This window comes from Trachypithecus francoisi, unplaced genomic scaffold (genome assembly GCF_009764315.1).
Source record: "Trachypithecus francoisi isolate TF-2019V2 unplaced genomic scaffold, Tfra_2.0 Lachesis_group15, whole genome shotgun sequence".
In the NCBI taxonomy this organism is placed as follows: domain Eukaryota; kingdom Metazoa; phylum Chordata; class Mammalia; order Primates; family Cercopithecidae; genus Trachypithecus; species Trachypithecus francoisi.
This window is the reverse complement of record NW_022681460.1, coordinates 93,240,825-93,247,178: the sequence shown is the minus strand read 5'-3', so window position 1 is coordinate 93,247,178 and position 6,354 is coordinate 93,240,825.

The following is a 6,354-nucleotide window of genomic DNA, read 5'->3' as shown; positions in this document are numbered from 1 at the left end:
AAACTAGCAGAATGGGCAGCAGGAAAACGGAAATGTCAGCCCAGAGCTATTAAATTGTTTAAGATATTCAGTTTTCTTCAGGAAATTTTTCCGTTTTGGTAACCAAATGTCTCACTCATTCATTTATGCTTTCCACCTTTAATGGCATGTATTGAAAGTCCTTCCCCTCCTTCATGTCATGTAAACATGTACTGAGAAAATACAAGTAAATATAGAGAATGCAAGTAAATATATATGGCATGCATAGAAAATATAGATAAATATTTATGGCTTAATTTTTTAATAAAGATTTTAATCTAACTGGAATTTTGGTATATGGTTTGAATTAGGTGTTTAAATATTCATGTCAAAATATTATTTACTGGAAAACCCATCCTTTTCTCACGATTTAAAATACCAGCTGTATCATATACTACTCGTATATGCCAGGGACTATTTCTGAACTGCCCTTTTTGTCCATCAGTTTGTCTAGCTGCATCTTTGCTAACCCCACTGTATTGTAGGCATTATTGGACTTCACATGAAAATCATCATAGTCAGCATGGGAAAAGGTCAGGCACTGGATTACAACTTACCTGGGTTTGAATCACTTATAGAGGTATGTCCATAATTTACAGAGGTATGTCCATAACTAAGTGAATGGACCCTCTTTGAGCCTCAGTTTATTCATCTGAAGAGTAGTAAGAATTATTCCTAACTGACAGAATTGCTCTGAAGACCAGAAAAAATGTGTATAAAGTGCTTGCTACTCTTTCCTGCACAAAGAGGAGAGCTACCATTATCATTGGCTTCTGAATGATGGGGGAAAGAGATGAAGTTTGTGAGGGACAGAGAGAAGAGGAAGCCCAAGAACAGTGCTTTGAAGGATACTTTATTTAGAAGAGTAGAAGGAGGAAGAGGAATCTGAAAGAAATTTATGATGATGGAATGTTAGGAGAAAGAGGGGGAAAAGAAGTGGCAGGCTAAAGAAGGGGAAAAAAATGTTTAGTCAATAGTGTCAAATATCTTGCATCAGTCCAGAGAGATGAGTGGTGAAAAGAGGCTAGTGTTTAGAGTTTCACCTTTTACTTCCTTTAAGATGACATTTTCAGGGTTACGCCTGGGCTGAAGCCAGGAAAGTGTCATCATGGTTAACTCCATTTGCTTGTTCTTCTTGGTCTGTTTATTTTAACTGACCTTATGTCATCTATCTGTTATGACTGTTTGTGAGAAAGCAAAGTCAATTCAACATCAGCAATCACCAACCTGAGGGTCTTCAGGACCACTGCTACAGCTCATCCCCCAACCCAATACAGCAAAGCCTAGGTTTCCTAAGATGACATTTATAACTTTCATGATTTGAGCCTAAGGATTGTCTCAACTTCATTCCCTGTTATTGTTTGTTATGTATCTTTTGCCCCATTCCAAAGGAACCTGTTCTTACACACTGCTCTGCCTTTGCTCAAGCTACTGTTTACCTATGTGGAATGTTAGCTCCCTATATTCAAGGCCCTGGTTCAATGCTACTCTTTTCACATGGCCCTCCTTTTCTTGGCTAAAAGAAATATTCAATGTTTCATTTTCAGTCTTTCGAGACCAGCCTGGCCAATGTGGTGAAACCTCATCTCTACTAAAAATACAATAAAAAAAATACACACACAAAAAATTATCCAGGTATCGTGGCGTATGCCTGTAGTCCCAGCTACTCGGGAGGCTCAGGCATGGAACCCAGGAGGTGGAGGTTGCAGTGAGCCGAGATCAGGCTACTGCACTCTAGCCTGGGCAACAGAGCAAGACTCCGTCTCAAAAAAAAAAAAAAAGAGAAAAAAATGTAATGGGAATTCCCAGGCCCTATCCCTCCAGTGGTCTAGAGTAGAGTCTAGGACTTTGTATTTTGACCTGCATTCTAGCTGATGATGAGGCAGTAGTAAGGGACCGCACTGAGAAACATTTTTGTAGTTAATTTTTTTTTTTTTTTTTTTAAGAAATGGGTCTCATTCTGTTGCCCAGGCTCGCTGGAGTGCACTGGCGTGATCATAGTTCATTGCAACCTTGAACTCCTGGGCTCAAGATATTCTCCTGCTGCAGCCTTCTGAGTAGTTAAGACTAGACGCACGTGCCACCACACCCATCTAAGTTTATTTTTATTTTGTAGAGCTGGAGTTTGCTATATTGCACAGACTGGCCTTGAACTCCTGCCTTCAAGTGCTCTTCTTGCCTCGGGCTCCCAAAGTGCTGGGATTACAAACCTGAGTAACCAGGCCTGACCCGTTTTTGTATTCTTTGAGGGAGTTATTTCTTTCTACTTTGTATTACACACTACATGTTTTGCAGAATGGTCTCTGGAACAACTTGCCTATATCTGTCCTAGCTTACACATGTTTCCAATGAATTGACATTTCCGTGCACCAAGGGTTTTACAGTTGGAAAGGGGATCTATGTTGGTTGGTGAGCCACACCCAAAGAAGGAAGCAGCATTAATTATCCATCTTCCTTTCCTCCAGCTATGGCTCCAGGGCAGGACCTTAACTTGTGCAAGAATGCCTCTTGCTCAGCATGACAGATATTGGTGACCACTTGAGCCACATAGATGGTCGTGTAATCATCTGAACAGGAAGGAAAATCCTGCTGTAGTGCCAGTGGAATTGTGTAAGTGTCATTGTGCCAGTGGAATTGAGTTTGGGTGAGCCAGTCCAGAAACTATTCTACCTAACTTTTTTACCTTGGAGACAAAGACTTTTGAGGGCAGGATTTGTGTCTAGTTTGTATTAGTCTTCACATGGTATTCAACACATTTTTGTTGAATGAAAAAGAAAGTAAATATACACGACTTTGATCTGGGAAAACAAGATCTGAACACTCTGAAGCCAATTCCAAGATGGGTTTGGAGGGAGTTACTTTGATTAAATGACTTATCCCCACATGTACTCTGTTCTTTCTTTGTAAATGGAAAGTTGTGATGCCTGTCTACTATATATTTTACTTTTTAAAGAAACCATAAGGTATTTTAAACCTCTTGGCTATGTGTGTATTTCATAAACATTTTGTATTATTAATAAGCTTTTACTTACAATTTGCAGTTATGTCTGCTAAATTCAATACTGCAACTCTACATCCAAGTTTATAAAGCATAATACATTTGATGATTGCTTCTTGCACTTTGCTTGAAGAGGGTTACTCTAGCTATTCCCTTAATCAATGCTTCTGTAGAGGAATCAAGGACCATGGGAGACCAGGTAACATAATTTTAAAAGAAATTTCTGTCAAATCTTGGTTCCAACCCCATTTTCTGCCCTAAGCTTCAGCTTTCTTATCTATAAACTGGAGTTAATAACTGCTTCTTAGGAGCGTGAAGATAAAATAAAATAATGTATGCAATGTATGAGGCTTAGCCTGTTATTATTTGGCAGATGCAAAGGCAGATACACTGAAAGGCTGAAATGGAATTGCTATTGGAAGGTGAACTAATCAAAAGGCACCTTCAAATCTGTACATTGATTTAGAAAATTTAAATCGCAAGCTTTCTTAAATACGTAGTATGAGAATCATTGTACGATTGTATTCTGAAGAATAGTTTCGAGTGGTAATAATTTTTATTATCTCATGCCACCTGGTGTCTTGACCAAGCTACTACAATCCGTAATTGTGAGTTTTTTGGGCTGGTGTGGGGGGATTTGTTTTATTTTGTTTTCTGAGAGATAAAGCATCTTCCATAATTATGAATTTTTAATAAAAATCCTAGTTAATATTACTAGACTTTTTTTCTGGAACAGGCACATATACATCTTTTACATGTGTTTACACATGTAGATTAATTCAACAAATACTTATTGAGTGATTGGTATGTACAAGTAAATTGTATGTATCATGTGATCTTGTTATCATGACATCCTTCTAGGTAGTTTTAATGTTCTCTCCATGAGACTTGAAGGGTTAAATGATACACTCAAGGTCATTCAGCTAGAAACAGAACTGGTATTTAAACCAATCACTTATCTCACTGTGTCTATTACAGCATATAACAGTTAATTTACCCTAACTTATTTGTACAGCCAGTTTTCTTTTACAAGATAATCCTTTGAATATAGCAACCCTACCAAAAATCTTTAATAGAGTTGCTTTCTTTGGGGCTGAATGTTTATTCCATTTTAATTTCTCAATTCAACTTTTAGTTATATCTCTTTGAAAGACTTTTTTTGTGGTTGCTCTAGGAATTGTAAGGAATTATTGCTCTAGGGATTCATTCTTAACATATCACTTCTACTTAGATTCAATATCACATTACTTCATGCTATAAGAATCTTGACTGTATACTTCCATTTATACTCCATCCTTTATCCTATTATTGTCTTATGTTTTACATATAAATACATTACAAACCCCACAACACAGTGTTATAATTTTCACTTTATTTATTTTATTATTTATTATTTTTTAAAGATGGAGTATTGCTATGTTGCCCAGGCTGGTGTTGGACTCCTGGGCTTAAGCAATCCTTTCACCTCAGTCTCCCAAAGCCCTAGGATTACAGGAGTGAACCACCACGCCCACCCATAGTTTTTACTTTAAATAGTCATTTGTCTTTTAATGGAATTAGGATGTGAAAAAAGATGATACCTTTTAAATGTCCTCACCTACTTAAGGCTTTTGATTCTTTTCACTCCTTTCATCGAAAAATCATTTCCTTTCTTTCATTTCTGATCTGGTAATTTGATTCTTCTCTTTTTTCTTGGTCAATCTAACTTGAAGTTTGTCAAATTTTTTTTTTTTTTTTGATGTTTTCAAAAAACCTAGCTTTTGGTTTCATAATTTACTCTTTTTTCTATTCTTTATTTCATTAATATCTACTCTAATCTCTATTATTTCCTTCCTTCTGATTGCTTTAGACTTAGTTTATTCTTTCACCGCCCCCACCCCCCACCCCCAGTGTCTTAGACCAGGAATTTGGGTTATTGGTTTGAGATCTTACTTCTTTTTTAACTAGGCATTTACAGCTGTAAATTTTCCTCTAAGCACTACTTTAGTTACATATGTTTTAATATGTTGTATCTTTGTTTTCATCCATCTGTAAGTATTTTCTAATTTCTTGTATCAGTCTGTTGTCACAGTCTTATAAAGAAATACCTGAGACTGGGTAATTCATAAAGAAAAGAAGTTTAATTGGCTCACAGTTAGTTCTGCCGGCTGTACAGGAAGCATGGTTGAAGAGGCCTCAGGAAACTTGCAATCATGGCAGAAGGTGAAGGGAAGCCAGCATATCTTACATGGCTAGAGCGGGAGGAAGGGAGATGGGGGGAGGTGCTACACACTATTTAAACAACCAGATCTTGTGATAACTCACTCTCATGAGAGAACAGCACCAAAGGGGAAATCTGCCCCCATGATCCAATCACCTCCCGCCAGACCCCACCTCCAATATTTGGGATTACAATTTGACAAGAGATTTGGTCTGGGACACAGACCCAAACCATATCATTTCCTTTTGATTTATTTTTTGACCCATTTGATTTTTAATTTCATTCTTTATTCCATTGTGGTCAGAGGATATAATACTTTGCATTATTTCTATTCTCGTTTTCCTTTTTGTTTTAGAGATGGGGTCTCACTACATTGCACAGGCTGGAGTGCAGTGGCTATTTACAGGTGTAATCATAGTGTACTACAGCCTGAAATCCTGGGCTCAAGTGATTCTCCTGTCTCAGCCTCTTGAGTAGCTAAGACTTTAGGTGCACACCACCATGCCCAACTCTTTCTATTATTTTAAATGTATTGAGGTTTGCTTTATGGCCTAACTGTATCTTGGAGAAGGTTCTATATACACCTGAGATAAACGTAGAGTCTGGTGTTTTTAGGTGGAGTGTTCTATAGATATCTGTTAGGTCTAGTTGGTTTACAGTGTGTTTAAGTCTTCCATTTCCTTGCTGATTTTCTGCCTCGTTCTACCCACTATTAAAGTGAGTTATTGAAGTTCCAACTATTGTTATAAAATTGTCCATTTCTCCCATCATTTCTGTCAGTTTTTGCTCCGTGTATGTTGGTACTCTGTTGTTAGGTACATATATGTTTATAATTGCTTACATTTTCCTGATGGATTGACCCTTTTGTCTTCATAAAAATATACTTCTTTATCTGTAGAAACACTATTTTTGTTTTAAAGTCTATTTTTTTCTAATATTAGTATAGCCTCTCTACCTTTCTTATGGCTGGTGCTTGCAAGATATATCTTTCTATTCTTTTACGTTTAGGTATTTGAATCTAAAGGGTGTCTTCTGTAGACAGCATTTATTTGGATTTTGATTTTTCATCCATTCTAACAATCTCTGCTTTGTATTGTCTATGTTCTTTTTTTTTTTTTTTACCTCTGTTAAAATGGTT